This window comes from Pan paniscus, chromosome 1 (assembly GCF_029289425.2).
Source record: "Pan paniscus chromosome 1, NHGRI_mPanPan1-v2.0_pri, whole genome shotgun sequence".
Taxonomy (NCBI): domain Eukaryota; kingdom Metazoa; phylum Chordata; class Mammalia; order Primates; family Hominidae; genus Pan; species Pan paniscus.
The window spans coordinates 65,314,680-65,337,401 of record NC_073249.2 but is presented as its reverse complement, the minus strand read 5'-3'; the positions used below and the strand labels follow the sequence as shown (position 1 = coordinate 65,337,401).

The window sequence follows — 22,722 nt, the reverse complement described above, 5'->3', positions numbered from 1 at the left end:
GGTATCCCCAAAGGAAGATTTTAAACACCCCCCACCACACACACACACACACACACACACAATCAAGCCTGGTGGAGCTAATGTAAAAGATGTGGAAGATCCCTAACAGTGTAAGGCTGTAGAAGATCCTGGAAACTTCAAAAGTTCAGAAACTCAGAAGCTGAGATCACTCACTTAGGAGTTAGGGTTTGAGCCTGGCCTTGAAAGATGAGTAAAACTGAGGCAGAAAAACAGAGGAGATTGAAGAGAAAACATACTTCTTAACAGTTAAGGCTGGGCGCAGTGGCTCACGCCTGTAATCCCAGCACTTTGGGAGGCTGAGATGGGCGGATCATGAGGTCAGGAGATCAAGACCATCCTGGCTAACATGGTGAAACCCCGTCTCTACTTAAAAAATACAAAAAAAAATTAGCCTGGCATAGTGGCGGGCGTCTGTAGTCCCAGCTACTTGGGAGGCTGAGGCAGGAGAGTGGTGTGAACCCGGGAGGCGGAGGCTGCAGTGAGCCGAGATCGCGCCACTGCACTCCACCCTGGGCAACAGAGTGAGACTCTGTCTCAAAAATAAATAAATAAATAAATAAATACAGTTAAACACATGGTCTCTGGCATCTGACTAATGAAAATCAACTACTTTACCTTGCACTCATGACTTCACCCCTCCGTGCCTCTCTTTCCACATCTGCATGGGAATGATGATAATATTAGCATCTATCTGAGTGTGTTGTCAGGAAGATGAGTTAGTTTGTATTATGAATTACATGATGCCATGCTTGACATACAGCAGACAACCAGTGTTAGCTGTGATTGCATGGAGCAAATGGAAAGAAAGCACATTTCAGAGTAGTCTTCAGCTTAGGGTCACTTATTTTTGAATGTCTCTGCCAAAGCTACTTTTGAACTTGATTATTCAGAAAAATTAACTTTATGGGAAAACCTTTAAAAAATAAACCACATAAAATGAATTCATTTAGATTTAGATGAGAAGTTATAGGAGAGTGGTGTGTTGCTTTTACTATCTTTTAAACAATCATACATTTTCCTTGACAGTCAATGATAAAGGGAACCTATTGTCTGCTGTAGGGTTCAGGCTGCTGTAACAAAACACCATAGACTGCACGGTTTAAACAAAAGATATTCATTTCTCACAGGTCTGGAGGCTTAAAGTCCAAGATCGTGATGCCAACCTGCTCAGGTTCTTGGTAGAAACCCTCTTCCTAGCTTAGATGGCTGTCTTCTTGCTGTGTTCTCATATGCGGGTGGGAGGGAACAAGCTGTCTGGCTTTTCTTATCAATGCACTAATCCTATCATGAGGACCCCACTCTCAAATCATCAAACTCCAATTGCCTCCTAAAGACCTCACATTCTAATACCAACACATTGAGGGTTAGGGCTTCAAACATTCAGTTTGGCCTACAAAAGCCCATGGAAGGGCATATCATATTTAAAAGAAAAAGAAGAAAGAAATAATTCAAACCATTATGTTATGTACAGTCCTACAGATGCAAGTCTTTATCAGCTAAAGCTTTAGGACTAAGAGAAAATTGATAATGAGAGTGGTGCCTTTGAAGATTAAAATGTAACTTTTCTGGGCAAAAAGAATATTAAATTTTTGGAAAATCATATTTAGAGTGTTTGAAGATATGGAATCCAGAGATTCTGGTGGTGTGGAAGGGTGATGCAACCAGGGGAAAAAAAATCATGTTCTTCATTCTTTTTATGTAAATATGCTTATAGTCATCTTACTAATTATAAATAGCTACAGAGATTATTCTGTGATAAAATGTCTAGTAGATTTAGCTTGTGCACACCAAGCAGATTTGCAATTTGTGGCCACTCCTGTTGCACAGTTAGTGAGTTGGTGTGCATACCAATGCCCGATGTGCCTCTCCAGCACCTTAGTGGCCAACCTGTCTGTCCCCTCCCCTCCCATTTTGTTCTTCTCTCCCTCCTTTCCTTCTGTAGCCCCTATAGAAGTCCCCAGTCCCACTGCCCCTGCTGTGGCCAGGTGCAGGGAAGTGTGTGTTGGTGGTGATGGGAGTCTCCCTCTCACCTCTTCTAAATTTGTAGGGGAGGGGAGGAGAGGTGTCCCGGGGATCCCAGGTAAAATGAGGAACATTTCACATTGAAGCAATGTTTATCAAAGCAGTTAATTTCTATAGAAATTCCAGCACCAGAGAGAGTAGGTTTACTCAAAAGCAAATGGGGCTTAGACCTTCATTTACATGAGCCCAATCAAGGGGTTTTTGTACTTTTGTCTTTCTTACATTGAAGGTAGCTCCCCAAATTGTTTCACGACCTTCATTTACATTAGCCTCTCCTAAGGGGTTTTAGTACTTTTGTCTTTTTTAATCTTGAAGGTGGCTCCCCAAATTTTAAGTGTTTCAAGTCCCACAAAATCTGGATTGTCTCTGGTCAGCATGGTCATTTAATTGTGGGATTCCTTCCATGGGCTTTTGTAGGCTATCCTGAGAACCTTACTACTGTATAAAATGTTGCTTCTGTGGAGCAGTTTATATGAGAAACAAACAACGCTTACAACACATATACAATCTTTTCTTGTATTGGTAAATTGTCTGATCTCTAACTAGGTGCTTAATAAATGTTTGTTGATTGAATGATGATGAAATAAATGAAGGGAAAACAGACAAACTTGAAGCACTTATTGAATGCTTTTCTCTAGATGGTGGAATTATGATTTTCATTTTCTTTGTACTTAGCTTTTTTCAAATGTTGAAAATTTCCACAATGGACCTGTATTATCTTGAGTAATCTAAACCTAGCTTTAAAAGTTCGTAGTATAGATGTTCTTTCATCTACACATGTATGAAGTGCTTCTTCTGTGGCCTTCGGTTAGTTCTAAGGATATCAAGCCAAGCAAACCCCATAGCCTTGCCCTCAAGAAATCTACAGTACCAAGCACTGTCTGAGCCCTGAAGGGGTACACAGGTCAACATCACAGAGCTCTGTCTATTCAGGGTGGTCTATGTAGATGAGAGAAGGAAAAAGGAGGGGGAAGAACAAAACTTATTGTGCTCAAAGATCCTTTTATATGGATGTACACACACACACACACACACACACACACCCCTCAGTTATGTATTTATTTCATTTTACCACAGGCAAAAGTTTCAGGCAGGGCATAAAAACCCAAGGGAAGAGTGGACTACATTTGAATAAATCCATCAGCTGTGTCCATTCTCCTCCCTAACTTTTCAGAAGGAATGGAAAGAGAATAAAATTCTACCAAATTTGAGTTTAAAATAATCAAGTCTGAAACAATAGCTTCTATTTATTGAGTTCTCACCCATGTGTCAGGCACTATGCAAAGTGTTTTACATGCATTGCCACCTCGTTTTATTTTCTTTTTACTTTCACAAGCTTATGAGGTAGGAACGATCATTATCAATGCCTTTACAGATGAGGAAAGAAAGAAGAAATGAAACAAGTCACCAGTGGTGCAAGGGATGGGGCTGGCTGCCCCTGATTGAAATCTCAATTTGTCTACCCTCCCTTCTTAACCGCTCCTTTCCAAGAGGCTAGACTACAAAAAATTTGGGCTCCAAGGAGAAGTATGAACCAGAATATGGATATTTTGTAAAAATGGAATGTAAGTTGAGGTTCCTGAACAATGTGATGTTAGGCAGGGTGCGGTGGAATTGGCCTGTAGTCCCAGCTACTTGGGACGCTGAGATGGGGAAGATCCCTTGAGGAGGATCTCTTGGGTTCAGGAGTTCGAATCCAGCCTTGGCAGCAGACCCCATCCCTGAAAACAATAAAAGTTAAAACAACAACAGTGGGATACTAGTCTTTTAATTTGAAAAAAAAAAAAAAAAAGGGTGGAGAAAGGGAAAACCAGTTTTCAAAAAAGGCCAATTTCCTAGACATGAGTGGTTGATTACTAACTCATTTCATTAAACTAAATTATGAATTGGCTTTTCTCGTCAGTGTCACCGCTCTGATGGCGTTCTTTTCCATTTTCCATCTTCACCCTGGCCGAATGTGGGAAATGATCTGGTTTGTGCATAATCCGCGAGGCCCAGGGAGGATCTTTTGCCCCTGTTGTTTTCTTGGGTGTTCTCACTCTGGGGGCCTGACATTCCTCGCGTGTCTAAGGCAATGAGGGAGCAGTGAAGCGCGGGGAAGCCGCACAAAAGACATCCAAAGGCTATCAATGGAAAAAGATCAATTAGGTGCACACAAGAAACACCCAATATGCCAGGGAAGAGAAAAATACCCTTTTCCAGAGGGTGGGAAATTGATCGAGCTTCTGTGAGGGTCCACAAAGAACTGGACGGATGCAGTGGTGGATGGCGATCTCTCTGGACCACTCCGGACGCGCCCAGCAGACGCAGCCTACGCCTTTAGGTCCTAGGAGGCTGAGAAGGGTGGGGAGAGGGGCGCAGCACGATCTTGTGTCTTTCCTCCCCGTGCCGCCTCTACCGAATCGCGGATGCTTCATTAATCTTGCAGGCGCCGCAGCTCGGGTCAGTATGGAGGCGGATCGGTGGCAGGGCCCGGGCCTCTGGGCTGCGCCCGCCCGTTCAGCCTGGCCCGGGAGGGGAGCGGCCGCGCGGTGGGCCAAAGACGCCCGGCCTTCCCTCCGTCTGCTTCCAGCAGGCACGGCCGGGAGGCTGGGCTCAGGGGCTGACCCGAATCTCCCCTAGAGCTGGGCCCACCCGGCTGCCCCCCGAGCAGCCTCGCCGCTCCCACGCCACCGCCCAAGTGACAGGCCCGGGAAGGCCGGACGGGACGCAGTCTTCCCGCCGGGGTCTTCCCTCCGGCTGGCCGGCCGCTGCAGGGCGCGCGCACACACACACGTACACACACACACACACCTGCCCACACACACACACACACACACACACACACACACTGCCACCTCCTTCCCGCCCCGCAGCCCTAGCAGCCCCCAACCCGCTCCCCAGCGCGCTGCGCCCCGGCGGCCTCCGCAGGCCCCGCCCCGGGGAGGAGAGCCAGGCGCGCGCGGGAGCTAGGCTCGGGGAGGGGCCGGCGGTGGGGGAGTGTCTGCTGCCCCCGCCCCTCGAGTGAGTGACTGAGCGAGGAGCTCCCCTCCCTCGCTCGCTCCTCGCAAGCTCCCGCTCGCTCCCTGCCCACTCCCGGGGGGACGTTCCGTGCCGCGGCCGCCGCGGCCGCTGCTTCTTTCACACTTTAGTTGGGAGCTGCGCGCCGCGCTCAGTTACTGGAGAGCTGGCCGCGCGCCGCCGCCTCCCGCACGCTTGCACGCGGGCCCGGCTTCGGGGTTTTGGGTTCTTACTCCAAGCGGCGGGGAGGAGGGGGAGCCCCGGACACACTGTGGGAAGGAGGAGGAAGAAGAGGAGGAGGGAGGAAGAAAAAAGACGAGGAGGACAGGGGCGGGGGGCGGGAGGCTTGCCACCTTCAGCCCCCCCGCGAACGCCCAAGGTAAGTGTGAGCCATTGCCTGCTCTGGGGCGGGGGGAGCTGGCGGTGCAGCCCGCCCCGGCTCGGCTACCCGGGCATCCCCGGGTGGGCAGGGAGGGAGGCCTGCGGGGTGTCTGCCGCACGGAAGGGATGGGAGCCGCGGTCGTGGCGCTGCCTGCGCGGGGCCCGGGCCGGGGCTGCTGCTGGTGCGGGGCTGGCGGGGTTGCTGCCAGGGACGGAAGCTGGGGTGGGGGAGCCGCGAGGGGCGTCTGCCGGCCTGGGCGGAGGGGCTGGGATGTGGTCGGGGCTGCTGACGACTTTCGTCACATCGAGGCCTGGGTGGCTGGTGTTAGACACCCCTTCCTTCCCACCCGCACCCTGCCGCCCTCAGCCTTCCTGCTCTCCTCTAGCTTTGCATGTAGCCACCGTACTTTGCAAGCCAGAGCTTGAAAGGAAAAACACAATTTAGGATCCTTTGCTAAGTATCCAAGTCCCTTCTCCCGCTCCGACTGATTGATGTGTTTGTGTGGGTGGTTTGACCCCCGGGATTTCTGAAGTTTTGACCTTTTTGGGGTGGCTTGTTTCGTTGCATCTGTTTGCCCACCTCGGTGTATTTATTATTCGTGCCCATGCGAGGCAGTCAGAGGGTGCTTGGTTATTGTACACGAAACAGATTTCACTCTCCTCTGCAGGCAGTTCGCGAAGTGCCGCCGCCGAGGCTGCCTTTGGTCTGCTGGTTAATGTCCTTTCCCTATCATCCACCCTGCTCCCTCCCTCTACGGAGGGTTAGTTTTTGTTTTTGTTTTTGTTTTTTCCTTTCCACTTACTGTTTGTGTGAGAGAAGTCCTGGGCTTATTTCTCTTCTAAAGCTCTGAATGGCTCAGGCATGTCGGTAAAATTTGGGGTGGTCCTCTTTGCTCCAAGAGTTGCATGGCCAAAGATAAAAATATGCACACATAAACACGCATTAATTCTGAGAGACGGCAAGCAGTTTGAGAGAGAAATAATTTGTTTTCAATAGGAAGTCGGTGACCTATGGGATCTCTTCCATTGCCGGTGGGTTAGGAAAATTGTTTTAAAATAGATAGTGCTTGTGTTGTCCGTGGCTGGAAGACAGCCATAGTTCAGTTACTGAAGCAACTCTGAAAGTGATACACCCTGGGCACCCAGAACCTCAGTAAAGACACACGTAGTCTGACTCAGATGTTAGGAAGGGGACTGACACACCATAGATTCCATGGAGTATTTCTTTCTTTCTTTTTTTTTTTTTTTTTTTTTTTTTTTGTAGGAGACTGTCCAGACCGTTTGGGGAAATGACAAGTTCATTACACAGACAGATGTAATGAACACCTCCCTATTCAAGGGGATGGGTTCAGCTTCTGCCTAATAGGAATAACCTTTTGATTTGATAGAATTGGAATGTACCAGGATAGAAACAAACATAGGTGGAGTGGGCCTGAGCTACTTCAGCACTGTTGTGGGGAGAAGGTGATGTTTCTGAAGGGTCTTTTAAGTTCAAGATGCTGAATTTGGAGTTTTCCCCCCTTTTTCATATTGTCTAGAGCTGGATTGTAGGATCAATAGAACATGTTCCATGTTGGCTGTTTGGAAATGCAATTGTCAGACATGGAAATTAATTTGGATTGGATCACCTATTTTTGTTTTGCTACTTACAAAGTAGGAAGTACCAGTGATAGGACAACGGAGTGTATTTATAGGCGTTAAACCAATGCTGGGACTGGTACTTCACAGATCACAAATGCAGCGTTGAAATAGGATGTCACTCAATGTTTACTGCTGTGCAAACCTGCTTCAGAGAACAGTCCTGGATGCTTCTAAAAAGGGCAACAAAGACCAGTGCGCTCAGCTCTTGGGTGGGTGGGTGCCTGAGGAGGGGCGGGGTGCTTCTGTTGTCTAGCTTTGTCACAACTGGGCATGTTTCCAAAGAAAAATGGCCTTGGGTGGTAGAGAGGTCTCACATCCTCCAGTGTTAAAAGTTCATCCTAGAAGGACCTTAAAGTTCCAGCTTTCCTTCTCAGGGTTGACTTAATTTAACTCCGAGTTTAGAAAACTGATAATTTTGTTTTCTTGGCTAGACATTTATCCCTCCTCCGCCCCATCTCACTTTATCATTCAACATGGGTTTCTGGGAATTAATAGGCCACTGTCTGAAGGGGTTTGAGCTTCTTGAAGAATCACAGGGCATCATTCAAGAGCTTTGGTACTATTTGCTATGACTTATTCAAAAATCCTACTAAGGAGGAAGGTGGTTTGCTCTATTATAATTTCCAAGTGAATCATGCCTCAGCACTGTGTTGCCTTTGTGACCAGGCAAGCTTTGAGTTTTACATTCTGAGTGGCTTGCTCCAGGCTCTAAGCAGCCCCCTTCTATAAGACGTTTTTTTGTTTTTGTTTTTTGTTTGTTTGTTTTTGTCTAAAGGAGACACCAAAGGCTGGGAGAGGGAATGTCATGTCACCTTCCAATAGGGCAGGAGAAGGCAGGTGACATATTTACAGAAGAGTCCTAAGGTGATAAATATGACTGTCTTCATTTGAATTTATCAATACAACTTACAGCCATATAATGAGGCATCTTGTGTAGCTCACATGTTTAAGTACAGAGGTCTTGGGGTTCTGTATCCTTTGAAGTTTCCTTCCAGCTCTACTTTGAGGGTGGCCCTAACTAAAGGGTAATCGTACAGTAATTCCGGAGGGAGATTGTAGGATACTGCCAGTTAACAGAGAAATTGGTGAAACCTCACTGTCTTATGATACTTTGTTTTCCTCCAGCTTCTTAGAACCAAATATAAAGAGAGGAGAGAGCATTGCTTTGTTTGTATTTTCTCTCCTGATGTTTAGCTGGTATCTTAGAGTGTGGTCACTGCTCATTTCAGGTGATTTAAACTGTTTCATTCTGCACCTCCTCATGGGTGGAATGGAATCCAAACGCATCAAAGAGTTAGGAAAGGGTATGTACACATGGGTAAGCTTCAGACTCCAGCAAGTGCTCTGAGCAGCACAGTGTTGATTATCAATCAGGAGTGAGGGTATGGCAGGTCTGATCTTACAATGCAAGTTTACATGAAAATAATTTGTATGTGAAAGTTGATTTGCCTCCAGTTTTTTAGGAACATATTGACTACGTAAATCTACTTATACATCTAGTCAATCAGAATTCACTCAGAGATATTGGGTCGATCAGTCTTCATGAAAATATAAATCTCCTAAAAATACTATTTTGGAAATGGATATAGTGAAGCCTCCCTCCCAAGGTGAGGGAAGGGTTACATGATATATAATACAGGTTGGAGGACCCTACACAATGTATGTGGTGGGTACTCAGATGACCTTTTTTTTTTTCCAGCTTTACTGTGTAAAGATACTTTTATGAATAGGCTTTTAGCAAACAAATACATCTTTGGCCACTTCATGGTCCTTCTTTGAGCCTCAATTTTAAAAGTCCCGTAGCATGCAGTAAATACAAATTATGCTTAATTGGGTTCTTCATAAAACACAAAAAGCAGATTGCAATAGACCAGTATAAAGTACTGCTTAGAAAACTGAAAAAACAGGGATAGGGCTTGTGTACAAGAAAGATTGCGACAGTGAAACTATATTTTAAAAAATGGTGACAGTTTTGACTTCCAGAGATCATAATTCAAGAGCTTATCTGAAGTGGCATGTAAATTACATACATACATATTTTTTAAAGTAGGCAATTATTTAGCTTGACTGTCTCGGTTCTGAAGTTTAATTTTACAAGTTATAGTTGCAACAAGAAACAACATGACATGCTGTGGTTATGCAATTATGACAAGAGTGGTTGGAGGTAAACTGGGCTAGGATAAACATAGAAATGAGCACACAACAGTGTCTCCAGTCACCAGGTATTAAGAAGTTTCTTTGCTTTTTTGTTAACTATATTACTAGAAAATGTATTTCCCAGGTTGTAGGCTAATCACCTAAACTAATGATTGCTTTCTCTTACATTTGTGAAAGGAGATGCAGCTTCCCCAGTCTAAAATGGAAGCTGAGAAGACTAATTGGCCAAGCTACTGGAAGGCTAGGCCCTTTTGCTCATCTCAGCAACCCCCATAGCAGCTAGCACACTACTTTGCACTTGGAAGTCACTCAATGAGTGATTGAATGGAATGGAATTTACCTAATTAGTTAAGATCTGCAATGTGTCAAAATTTCCTTGGAGAAATACATTAGATGTGGACTTAAGTTTTAATAAACGTGTATGGTAGTTTATTAAGAGCCCCATATTATGCCTCAGGTAGGATTTTTAAATGTTGAGACACATTTGACAGGAAACATACCAAGCATGATGTCCTCTCAAATTATTGAAATTTCTTTCTTTCTTTTTTTTTTTTTCGAGACGGAGTCTTGCTCCGTCACCCAAGCTGGAGTGCAGTGGTGCAATCTCACTGCAATCTCCACCTCCTGGGTCCAAGCAATTCTCATGCCTCAGCCTCCTGAGTAGCTGGGATTACAGGCAGGTGCCACCATGGCTGGCTAATTTTTGTATTTTTAGTAGAGACAGGGTTTTGCCATGTTGGCCAGGATGGTCTCGATCTCTTGACCTCAAGTGATCTGCCCACCATGGCCTCCCAAAGTGCTGGGATTACAGGCATGAGCCACCGTGCCCGGCCCCCAAATTACAAGAATTTCTAGTTAGGAGCATCTTGATTTGGAATAGATATAATTTCTGTATTTGACAGGCGTTCCTTCCCTTATGATTGTAGCTGTGGTCTTCATCTTATTTGCCTCAGGGATTCGGTGAATAACAGTGCCTAATATTTATAGTGTGCCTTATGGTTTTCAAAGTCCTTTCATGTACCCTGTCTCATTTGACGTTTGGCTGCAGCCTTAGCAGTCAGGATTTTCCATGCTGGGATCTTTCCCAGAATGTGCCTGGATCAAGGAGTGCTGGAGAGGTCCAGGGAAAGCTCAGGAAGCCCTCCACCTCTTGATTTATTAGATTCACTGCTGCTCCCTCTAAGATAACCTGAATAAAGCAGGAGCTAAACAGTGTGTACACATGGACGTTTAGAGTGGAATAATAGACACTGGAGACTCCAAAAGATGGGAGGATGGGAGGGCGGCGAGGGTTGAGAAATTACGTATTGGGCACAATGTACACTATTTGGGTGATGGGTACACTAAAAGCCCAGACTTCACCACTACACAATATATCCATGTCACAGAACTGCACTCCTATCATCTAAATCTAAATTTTAAAAAAATAATAACTGAAGTAAAGGAAAGTTGAGACCTGTTAGTGCACTGAGCCCACTCAGGCTCCCAGCATCCAGTGGCTTTCCCCCTATACCTGTTCTGTCTCTTGGGCTGGCTTTGGCCTCTTAGTCCACTTTTGACAAGTATCCCTTTCATCTATCACTTCCTTTCTGAAGATTTTTCATGTTTTTCTGGCCCTTAGATTTTTATCCATAGACATTCCTCCTTTTTTTTTTTTTTTTTTTTTCTTGGGACAGGGTTTCATTCTGTCACCCAGGCTAGAGTGCAGTGGCACAATTTTGGCTCACTGCAACCTCTGCCTCCCTGGCTCAAGTCATCCTCCCACATCAGACTCTTGAGTAGCTGGAGCCACAGGAGCACACCATACACCTGGAGAGTTTTTGTGTTTTTTTCTAGAGACGAGGTCTTGCCATGTTGCCCAGGCTGGTCTGGAACTCCTGAGCTCAAGCGATCCCCCTGCCTCAGCCTCCCCAAGACCACCGCAGCATCAGCCACTGTGTCAGGCTCCCTTCTGCTTCCTATCCCACACCTTACTTTTGCCTGCAAGACTTTATTGTCTGAATGTGTCTGAATGAGCTTTTCCAGTACAGTATTTTAACCGTATCTCCAGATCCACTGTCTACTGGCTCCTCCCACCTATCTGCCTGATAGTAGACTTCTTGCTTCCAGCCCAGTGACTCCCTTCTTCCCTCAGGGCCCCTGTCCTACTTTGCCCCACACCTCCTCCCTTCTTCCTCCCACCCACTTCTCTCCATCAAGCCTTTAGATCTTCCAGCACATACCTGCCTCTGCCTGTTTCTCAGGCTCCCGCCATCTCAACACATGTGTTTATAGTATTCATGAGTTGACATCCACATACTTTATACCTTGTAGAAAAGTAGAATTAGAGCACCCCCAAGTTTAGGGATCTTTCTGCCTTTGTTTTCATTTTTGATTCTAGTATGTTATATTGTTGACTTTGTAAGGCTCTTAAGCCATTTATTAGTAGGTGAGTACTTTGCTTCTTCGCTTCACTTAGCTATTACATTCTCCATTGGATAAGATAAAGGAAATATCTTGATGATTATTGTTATTTTAAAAGATTTGGACAACAAATCTGGAAAAGCATTCCAGAGATTTTCATAATAGCACCATAGGAAGACTTTATTACACACCAAATTCGGCTTGCTAATCACAAAAGTAGAATGGTTTATTTAATTTCATCTTCATTACCTTTTTTTTTCTCCTTTGGTTAAGTAAATGTTGGTTAAATAAGTATTCCTGCAACTTGAACTAATTTTTTCCAATTTGTTGTAATTTTACTGCTCTCCATGAAAATTTTATAAATTCATGGGACACATTTATGCCAAGCAAAGATTCTTTAGCTAACACCTAATGTTGTTGGTTTCCTCTATAAGTTTGTAGCCTATATCAGCCCTATCAGTAGGGTCAGTGGGGAAAAAAGTAAACTGAGCACTACTACTGGAAAACTATATCCCATTGACTCACTACATATGAATTTGGATTGGTCTTTTTAGAAAACTACTTCAAAAGTAGATCCAACATTTGTTGTGCAATATCCTGAGTGCTTTAGGGCTTTTGGAAAAAGGTACTTTAAAGCAGAACAGGGAGATGATGGTTTTTAAGTAATAATTCCTTTTCTTGGATGGATCTGTATTTTATTTGAGTGTCATGGATACTGCAGCAGTCTCAGTTCATTGTTAAACCACATGTTAGAATATATTTTACTTTGCCTGGTGACTTATGGTTTTTCCCACCTGAACTGGGTGAGGAAAGGCGATTGAGAAGTTGATTGTTTTCACTGAAGTGTGGGAACCTTTCTCATACCCATCATCATAGATACAAGTGCTAAGGGATGTACTCTCAACAAACCATGACATGCATGCATATCATAGCCATTCCTAAAAGCTTCTTCCTGAATTCCACAGTTGACAAGGAGGTCTAGTAGAGCCCCTGTATTAGCACTATGTCCTTTTACATGAGACAATTGAAAGGCCAGGTGTAAAGTAAGGAGATGCTGCGGGCTGCCAGGCTGTGATTTGCAGGAAACTTCTCAAAGACGCAGATAGTCAGGGTGACTTCAGCGGTTCTATCTCAAAGTTCTGCCAAAAGCAGTTTTTCTAAGATAATTTTGTTAACAGTTCTTGCAATTAATAGGTTATAAGGAATAAGCAACATATATCTCATTATATGTTTCAGGTGGATAATATTTTGATGAAGGAAGTGAGAATCCAGGAACATCTCTTGAGTTGCTTAGTAGTTGCTGAAAATTCAGATATTCTGGTTTGTGCCAGGAATCCATGACAGTCTAGATGCGACTCCCAAAACAAATTTTATGCCTCTCTTCCATGGCCTCCCCAACACCCACCCCTGCCTCACCCTGGGATATCCTTCTTCCCCTCTACTGTGTCTCTTGAGATCCAAGATATTTCTCAAATCTCACTTCAGATCCCACCTCCTCCAAGGAGCCCTTTTTCTGCTATAAGAGTGGTTTCTCCCTTACCTTCCATGAACTGCTGTAATACTTATTTTTAGCTTAGTTTATTTTATTATTAGTTTTGATTTTTATTATATATATTTTTGTCCCAGCCAAATGTAAACCCTTCTATTGTGCCCACTGGGCCTTAAAAGTAGATTGGTCTAAATAAGTATTGATTGATTGACAGCTTGTCATTGATCCTGAGGCTTACAGTTTCTGTCTATGAAGACCTTGTTCCCGTTTGAAGCCTTCTTTAATATAATGAGGAAGTATAGTCTGGAATGAGAAAAGATAATATAAATTTTTAAATTCCTTTGTTGGCCAGGGTTAAGGCACCTAATCTTTGTTATTCACTCAGATAATTTATTGAACAAACATTGACTTTTGTTAATGATGTTTTGTGTCATTTCTGGTGCCTGGGACTGGAGAGATGCTGGAGATAGATAAAAAGGCCTGGCCCTGCCTTTGTAGAGTTCTCAGACAAGCAGGAGAATTGACATGCGAACACATGATATGTGGTGAATAGACAAAGGTGCTTTGGGAGTTGAGATAAGAAAGCACCAAGCTCTGTTTAGTGGGAAGCAGACTGTGCATCCCAGTTTCCCTGGGGCAGTCCTGGCTTATTCCCACTGTCCAACGTAGTTAATAATAGTGTTCCCTTTACTCTCAAAAGGATCTCAGTTTGAACAATAAATGATGACTCCCCAACATCGAGGAGTCATAAAAGGCATCACAGAGAGGGATATATTTGGACTGACACTTGAAAGCTACCAGGAGTCCTCCAGGACACTGCTTACATTGCCAAAAATACTGGGGACTAACACTGGTTTGCTAACTTTGAATTTTTTTAATTTTACTATACACTCATAGACCAATTCTCTTACTGGCATTTGGGGATAAAGGGGTTTGGGGGCAGATGGAAGATGAAGTAGGCCACTTCAAACAGAAGAAATGTAATGACATGGAGCCATGTGGTTATGGATTGATGTTGCTGGACTTTCCACATATGATAGAGAGCAATGGGAGATGAGGCTGATGAACTATGCAAATCCTTTTAGGTCATGCTAAGAGTTTGGACTTTTTGCCCACAATATAAGCAGTGAGGGTCACTGAAAGATTATAAAGAGAGAAAAGACCTATTTTGTATGATGTTTGGTTCTCTATTGAGTATGGGTAAGAGACTGGAGGGGACAGAGATGAGTCAGAACAAGTGAACTGTAGTACTAACTAGGAGGGAGATACTGAGAACTGAAAATGGAGAAAGGGGACAGACAGAAGAAGGATTTAGGAAGCAGAACTGATAGGACTCAGTGAAAAATTGGGCAGGAGAGTGATAAAGGGGATAGAGTAAAGGATAATTGTAAAATTTCTGGTTGGATTATACTCTGAGCTGTGGAAGCTAATAGCCATTAGAAGGAAAGATAATTAACTCAGTTTGTAAGAGGTTGAGTTTCTGGTGTGTATGCTGTCTTAGATGGAGATATCTAACACGTAACTGAAATTCTGGTCTATAATTCAGAAGAGAGGGTTGGGATAGAATTATGAGTTTGCTCTCAGCTCAGTCATCATTTTCTCAGGGAATCATTCACTACATTTCCATGATGAGGTCAAATCCCTCTATTCTGCCCTCTTAACCACACCACGTACCTCCTCTCCTTGTCTGTATGCACTTTCCAATATTGTAATTGCTCATTCATTTTTGAGTTTATTTGATTAATGCTAATAACATCCCCCCACCCCCCGCAACTGTAGGGTTCATGAAGGCAAGACTGTGTTTGTTTTTGATCCTTTTGTATCCAAAGAACACCTGCCACACACTAGGGGCCCAGCACATATTTGTTGAATGGATGAATAAATCAGTGATTGAAAGAGTTTTTATAAATGTGATAGTTGAAGCTGTTGTGGTTCAGCATCAGTTTGCACAGGGAAAGTATGTAGAAGAAAACTAAACAGTGAGTTCTAGGGAACCCCAGTGTTTCAGAGGTGTGATAGAAAAGGATGGTGAAGGAGACTCAAACCAGGCAAGTGTGGTGTCTGTCAAAGAAAAGGGAGGATCAGGCAGTGGCATGTGGTCAGAATTGTTGTATGAAGAAGTAAAACAAATCTAAAGACATTTTCATAATGTCTGTTATTAAATAGATATGGGAACATTTATTTGATGGGAAGATATCAACATGTTTTCTCACCGTTAAAAAACTGTATGGCTGGCCGGGCACGGTGGCTCACGGCTGTAATCCCAGCACTTTAGGAGGCCAAGGCGGGCAGATCACAAGGTCAGGAGATCGAGACCATCCTGGCTAACACGGTGAAACCCCGTCTCTACTAAAAACACAAAAAATTAGCCAGGTGTGGTGGCGGGCGCCTGTAGTCCCAGCTACTTGGGAGGCTGAGGCAGGAGAATGTCGTGAACCCAGGAGGCAGAGCTTGCAGTGAGCCGAGATCGCGCTACTGCACTCCAGCCTGGGCGACAGAGTGAGATTTGGTCTGAAAAAAAAAAAAAAAAAAAAAAAAAACAACTGTATGGCTACTTAGCATTGTAATATTATGTATTAGCTTATGCTGCATGCAAAGTTTAATGTTTTATCACTTTGTTAGTTTTGTATGTTTGGAATCTGAGTTTAGCCTTGTATAACTTATGCCAGCACCCAATGTAGTAAAAATTTGGAGCCATGGTTTGGGATGATGTTGAAAGTGCACAGTGTTTAATCATTGTGAATTTATAAGTGTGTGCATTAATTTGTAAGGGGATTAAAAATACATGGGTATTTACATCCTACCAGATGAATAGCCATCAATTATAAGAACACTTTAAGTTACAGCAAATGATTGCTATTTGATTCCAGAAGTGGAGGCTGAGAAGCAGTGTCATTAAAGGTTTGTAGTATAAATAGGGAAGCTTATTGCAGAGTATGTTTGTTACTCATTCTCGGACTCCACTGAGAGAGTCAAGGAGAGGTAGGTGAGGCATCATAATGTAGCGGGGAGAATGTGGACTATGGATTCAGCGGATTCTATCCTAGTTTCGCCACCTCCTAACTCCAGATTAGTGATCTTGAATGACAACGGCAATAATTGACAATAGTAATAATGAAAGCTAACATGTACTGAGTGATGACTCTGTGCCTAGGTACTGTGCTGAGTACACTACATGCACTGTTTCTTTAATGCTTGCAGCAACTCTATGAGGAACCCACTACTGTTACCTCTTCTTTACAGACAGAGAATGACTAAGCCTCAGTGTGTTTAGGATCTTGATTAGGTCTTGTAGCTAATAGTGGTGGTGCTAAGACTGGAATCCAGGCGCTCCTACTTTAAAGTCAGGCTTTTAATTGTCAACTCCCAGCCAGTTCTGTTTTCTCTGCCCCCTTCCTCGTACACTCCTTTCTTCTCATTTACTAGTTTTTTATGAAGCAAATCAGACATTGTATTATCTGCTCTGTACATAATAGATTGTCATTTAACCACACAGGTATATTCTAAGAAATGTGTCTTTAGATGATTTCATCGTTGTGCATACATCATAGAGTGTACTTACACAAACCTAGATGGTATAGCCTGCTGCACACCTAGGCTATAGGATATAGCCTATTGCTCCTAGGCTATAGACCTGTACAATACATCTCTGTACTGAATACTATGGGCAGTTGTAACAAAATGGTATTTGTGTATCCAAACATCTAAATATAGAAAAGGTAAAATATGGTATAAAATATAAAAAATGATATACCTGTGTAGGACAGCTCCATTATATAATCTTATGAAACCACAGTTTCATATCCATTGACCATTGCTGACCAAAACATGGTTATGTGGCACATGGCTGTATGTATTTCTAAAAGATACAGAGTCGTTTTCCTTTTAAAATAATCATAATATTATTATCATGTCTAATTTCTAACAGTAATTTCCTAATATCAAATATTTAGTCAGAAAGCAAATTTCCTTGATTGTCATCATTTTTAAAAATTATTACTTTTTTGCGTTTTTGGGATCCAAACAATTTCCACACCTGAGAGATGCATTTGTCTTATTTACAGGCTTCCTTTCCCTATTTTTATCTCTTTTCCTTCTCTGGAAGTTTATTTGTTGAGGAAACAGGGATTTGTCTATAGGATTCCCTGTATCCTGACTGCATCTTCTTTGTTGCTGTTTTTTATTATATTTCTCTGTTTCCTCATGTATTTCCTATAAACTAGTAGTTTGAGCTAGACTGGAAGCTTATTAGAAATTTTTGGCAAGAGCACATCACAGGAAGTGTTACGTACTTCTATTTTTTTTTTTTTTTTTTTTTTTTTGAGACAAGGTCTGACTCTATTGGCCAGGCTGGAGTGTAATGCTGTGATCTCGGCTCACTGCAGCCTCTGCCTCCTGGGCTCAAGCCATCCTCCCACCTCAGCCTGTCGAGTAGCTGGGACTATAGGTGTATGCCACCACACCCAGCTAATATTTTGTAGAGAGGGGTTTTTGCCATGTTGCCCAGGCTGGTCTCGAATTCATGAGCTCAAGCAATCTGCCCACCGTTGGCTCCCAAAGTGCTAGGATTACAGGCATGAGCCACCTCTCCTGGCCATGTTAGGTACTTCCTATTACATCACATCAGGAGGCACACATGCCTTCTCGTTTCTTCTTTTGTGAAGTTAAGTCTAACAGTGGATTTAGGTGTTGTTAGTCTGATCACAGGCCCTGTAAAAAACATTGATGCTATTGTGATTATTATTTAGTAAGGGTTATAAAATGGTGATATTCTGTCATCCCTTCTGCATTTCCTAGCTGGAATTTTTCTCTCAAGAAACCTTGACAACATCAACTATTTGTTACCCTGAGATATAGTTTATGTAGGAAAATTGATGCTTGGTTTTCTTTCTTCTATTTAAACCAATATCAGAAATAATGAGCTGATTTTCTAGTAGCCTCTAGAGGAAACCAACAAGATTTTTTTTTTTAGTATCATTATGAACTTGTGGATTTTAACACAATTTATGTGTTTTAATCCCTTGCAGTTTATTTTGAAGCTCAAATTATTTTTGTGTCCAGTGTGAGACTCTTTAAATTGGCTTCTGAATCTTTTTGATGAGACGACAGTAGTTTTTGATAACATTTTTACTTTCTGGTTTAATAAGATATTTCAGATTTGTTTTGTACTTTTTCTACCCCAGATCTTTTTAGTGGTAAACAGTATTTCGAGACCACAGTACAGTTGTTAGGGGTTCTCATTGCCTTTGAGCTGGTCATTGTTTTTAGGCCTTTTCAGTGGACAGAGTTCAGAAAAATATGTATGTGTACATATGTGTCCACTCAGATATATATGTGTGTGTGTGTGTTTGTATGTATGTGTATGTATGATATATATGTATATATGCATGTTTACATATTGTTTCCTTATTTCTTCCCTCTTAGCAAAAAGGTTGCCTACTGTAGTTCTGCACCTTGCATTTTGTACTTAACAGTATATTTCCGAGATCACTCTGTACCATGGGTAGAAATTTCTCATTGCATTTTACAACTGCAGAAATTCTACCGTACAGATATACCATAATTATTCATTTGGATATATGGTTGTTTCTAATCTTTTGCTCTTACATTTTAGTGGGGAATTTGTTGTTGTTGTTGTTGTTGTTGTTGTTGATGGGGGTTTATTTGTAAGTCAAACAAAGCCAGAATTGAAACTTCATTTAATTAACTAGATGGACAGTGGAATGAACAGTGATGCAATAAACAGCTTTGTGAATATTTACATTCATATTCTTGCTGATTTATCTTTAAAATAGATTCCTAGAAGTGGGATCACTGGGTCAAAGGATAAATACATTTGCAGTTTTGCTAGACATTACCAAATTCCCTTCTGTGGGTGTTATGTGCTACATTATTTTGCATTCCCACTAACAAAATATGAGACTGCCTCTTACCCTAGAGCCTCACCAATAGAAAAACATTGTACAGCCTTTAGGTCTTAGCCATCTAACTGGTGAGAAATGATAGTCTAGTGTAATTTTAATTTTTATCTCTCTGATTCTGAGCTAGTTTCAGCTCTTTTTCATGTGTCTAGGGGTTTGCATTTCTTTTTCTATGAACAGTTTCTTCATATTTTTTTGCCCATTTTTATAGAATTGTAGGTCTTTTTCCATTTTATTTTATTTTACTTATTTTTATTTTTTGAGATGGAGTTTCACTGTCGTTGCCCAGGCTGGAGTGCAGTGGCACCATCTCGGCTCACTGCAACCTCCACCTCCTGGGTTCAAGTGATTTTCCTGTCTCAGCCTCCCCAGTAGCTGGGATTACAGGCATGCACCACCATGCCCTGCTAATTTTTGTATTTTTCGTAGAGACGGGGTTTCGCCACGCGGCCAGCCTGGTCTGGAACTCCTGACTTGGCAGATCAGGTGATCCGCTTGCCTCAGTCTCCCAAAGTACTGGGATTACAGGTGTGAGCCACGGCGCCCAGCCCCCTTTATTTTATATTAGGGATAACATCCCTAATATTTGGCAAATATTTTTCCCAGTTTATTATTTGTCATTTTTCTTTGATTATGATGTTAAGCAAATTATTTTCTTTGGTGCAGTCAGTATTATCAGTGTTTCTTGATTGTCTCTTAGTTTTAAGTCATTGTTGGAAAAAATTTCCTTATATCCAGGTTATAGAGCAAGAGATATGTAAATACAATACATGTGTAAATATTTAGTAGATACATTTACAGCAAAAAAAAAACCCAGGTGAAATTAATTTTAATAATATTTTTATTTAACCTAAAGTATCAAAAATATTATCATTTCAATAAGTAATCAGTATTTAAAAATATTAGTGAGATATTTTTCATTCTTTTTTCATGCTAAGTTTTTAAGAACTAATGTGTGTTTTATATATTTAACATATTTCAATTTGGTCACTAAATTTTCATCATAAATGCTTGATCTGTATTTAGGTTTCATAAAATTTACAGTTGAAAAAAGTAAATTCACATAACCAGGTTGTTCTAGTTGTACTTAAAAAGTTTTCCAATAACTAATTGAATATCCATTTTAAAATTTCAGTTAATTAAAATTAAATAAAACTGAAAATTTAGTTCCTCGGTCACACTATCTATGTTTCAAGGTCTCAGTAGCCACATATGGTTAATGGCTACCATTTTGGACAGTGCAGTTGTAGAGACAGTAATCTGTATTTTCTTTTAGTACTTGTGTGATTTTATCATGAACATTTACATGTATGAATTTATTTTGTTGTATGGTATGGAGAATGGATCTAATTTTTGCAACATGGCTATCTGGCATCACAAACTGCTTATTAAAAAGTCCATCTTTGGCTAGGCAGAAGGATCACTTGAGGCCAGGAATTTGAGACCAGCCAGGGCAATATAATGAGACCTCATCTCTTCAGAAAAATTTTATAAACTTAGCTGGGCATAGTGTTGCATGCCTGAAGTCCCAGCTACTCGGGAGGCTGAGGTGGGAGGATGGCTTGAACCCAGGAATTCAAGGTTACAGTGATTGTGCCACTGCACTCCAGCCTGGGTGACAGAGCAAGACCCTGTCTCAAAAAAAAAAAAAAAAAAAGTCCATCTTTTTCCCACTGATTTGAGATGTGCCCCCCTTATATAATTCATTTCTATACATAGTTGGCTGTATTTCTGCATTTTCTGTTTTCCTCTATTGGTCTGTCCCTTTATGTTCCAATATCCTACTGTTTTAATCACAGAGGTTGTACAGTATGTCTTCATATTAAAACCATGGCAAGACGCCATTTCGCGTCTACCAGATTGACAAGTACCTGTCAATATTAAGTGTTTGGAAAAGGCATAGGGCAAAGGAAAGAAACATGCATACCATGCTGGTGAGAGTATAAGTTGTTAGAATAATTTTGAACAGACTATACCTTGTAAAGTGTTCCCCTGCTTCCCTTATCTTTCAGGGTAGCAGAATAAAGGAGTAGGGCAGGTAGCAAGGCTGGAATGGGAGCAGTTTTGTCTAATAACTTCAGTTTGCCCTACCAATATTACTGTTTTCTTTACCAGTTGGACTGTGAAAAAGGTTGGGAAACACTGCCTTAAAAGAACTCTTAACATGTACAAGAATGCACAAAGTAACACTGTTGATAATACTGAAACCCTGCAAACAGTGTATATGTCTATCAACAGTGTAGTGAATAAAGAAATTGTGGTACATTCATATGAAACAATAGTAAGAGTAACCTACAACTGTGTATGCCAACAGGGATGAATTCAAAAGCATAAAGATGAGTGGAAAAGCAAAATAGAAGACTAATACAATATGATTCTATTTATGTAAAGTTCAAAAACGGCTAAACTAATATATTGTTTAAAGATAGACTCATAAATGGGAAGACTGCTAAGAAAAGCAGGGGAAGATTAACAAAATGCAGAAGGATAATTAATTACTTCTGGGGTGAAGGGTATGTTGTGCTTGGGCAGGGTTATACATGAGACTTCAGAGGTGCTTGTGATGTTCTGTAGGTATGTACATAATTGTTCATTTGCTTTTATACATTAAATTATACATGTATTATGTGATTATTTCATAACAAAAGAGAAACAAAACAACAAAAACAAAAATCTAGACACAGGAATAGGCTAACCAAAACTCAAATAATTAAATTTATGCTTGAGAAAAACTTCTTTCTCAAGTGGAACACTTGGCTTTTAATTTTTTATTTAGTGGCAATAACTTTTTGATTGATTGTGTTAAAGATTGCAGATAGAAATTTCCTTTTAGTGTCTGGGTCAAGCAGTAAGAAATCTGTTATTGTGTATTATACACACATGAATGACAATTACATCACCAGGTAACAATTAAAGGTAGAGTCATGGGTACTTTAACACTAAGCAGTTTTTTGGTACCATTTATGCAAAATATCATCATAGTCAATTTTAACTTTATTCAGCAGGAGATTTTTGAAGGAACATAATAAATAGGAAATGTTTATTAAGGATATGTTATATGCCAGATATAGCACCTACATTAACTCATTTAATCAGATAATAGCCCATGAAGAATTAGATATGGTCTACATTTTACAGATGAATAAACTGATACTCAGAGAGGTTAAGTAGCTTGTCCAAAGTCACACAGGAAGTACATGATGGGATTTTAATGCAGGTTTATCTGTCCCCAAAGCCTGTGTTTTCAGCTTTCTGTTCCAGAGTATCTTGTTAAGAACTTCAGGTGCTAATCTGTACCTTTTCTCAGTGGAGTCCTTAGTCCATTTTGTGCTGCTATAACAGAACAACTGAGACTGGGTAATTTATAAAGAACAAAAATTTATTTCTCAAGGTTCTGGGGTCTGGGAAGTCCAAGGTCAAGGTGCTGGCAGGTTTGGTGTCTCATGAGGGCCCAGTCTTGGCTTCCAAGATGGCTCCTTGAATGTTGCATCCTCCAGAGGGGAGGAATGGGAAAGCAGAAGAGCCGAGAGAAAGTGAGAAAGAGGGCTGGAGTTGCCCTTCTTTTCTGGCACCAATTCTACCCATGAGAGTAGAGCCTTAATGGTGTAATCACGTCTTTAAACTCTTGCCTCTTAATACAGTTACAATAGCAATTCAATTTCAACATAAGTTTTAGAAGGAACAAAC

At 41.7% G+C, this 22,722-nt stretch overlaps 1 protein-coding gene and 1 long non-coding RNA gene across 3 annotated transcripts in view; one reads left to right on the top strand and one right to left on the bottom strand.

Moving 5' to 3' along the window:
* Nucleotides 1–3,794: 3,794 nt before the first annotated feature.
* On the bottom strand, nucleotides 3,795–4,922 carry LOC117976537 (uncharacterized). The gene is made up of 2 exons (XR_004667227.3): nucleotides 4,236–4,922; nucleotides 3,795–4,109 (listed from the first exon to the last, which is right to left on the bottom strand). It is a non-coding gene; the product is annotated as an uncharacterized LOC117976537 (long non-coding RNA).
* Nucleotides 4,923–5,024: 102 nt separating this feature from the next.
* Nucleotides 5,025–22,722, top strand: part of C1H1orf21 (chromosome 1 C1orf21 homolog) — a 241,398-nt gene continuing 223,700 nt past the window's right edge. For both annotated transcript variants that reach the window (XM_003815607.5, XM_063603522.1), the window contains exon 1: nucleotides 5,025–5,422. The gene's annotated coding sequence lies outside the window, so the exon portion shown is untranslated. The remainder of the gene's footprint in view (nucleotides 5,423–22,722) is intronic.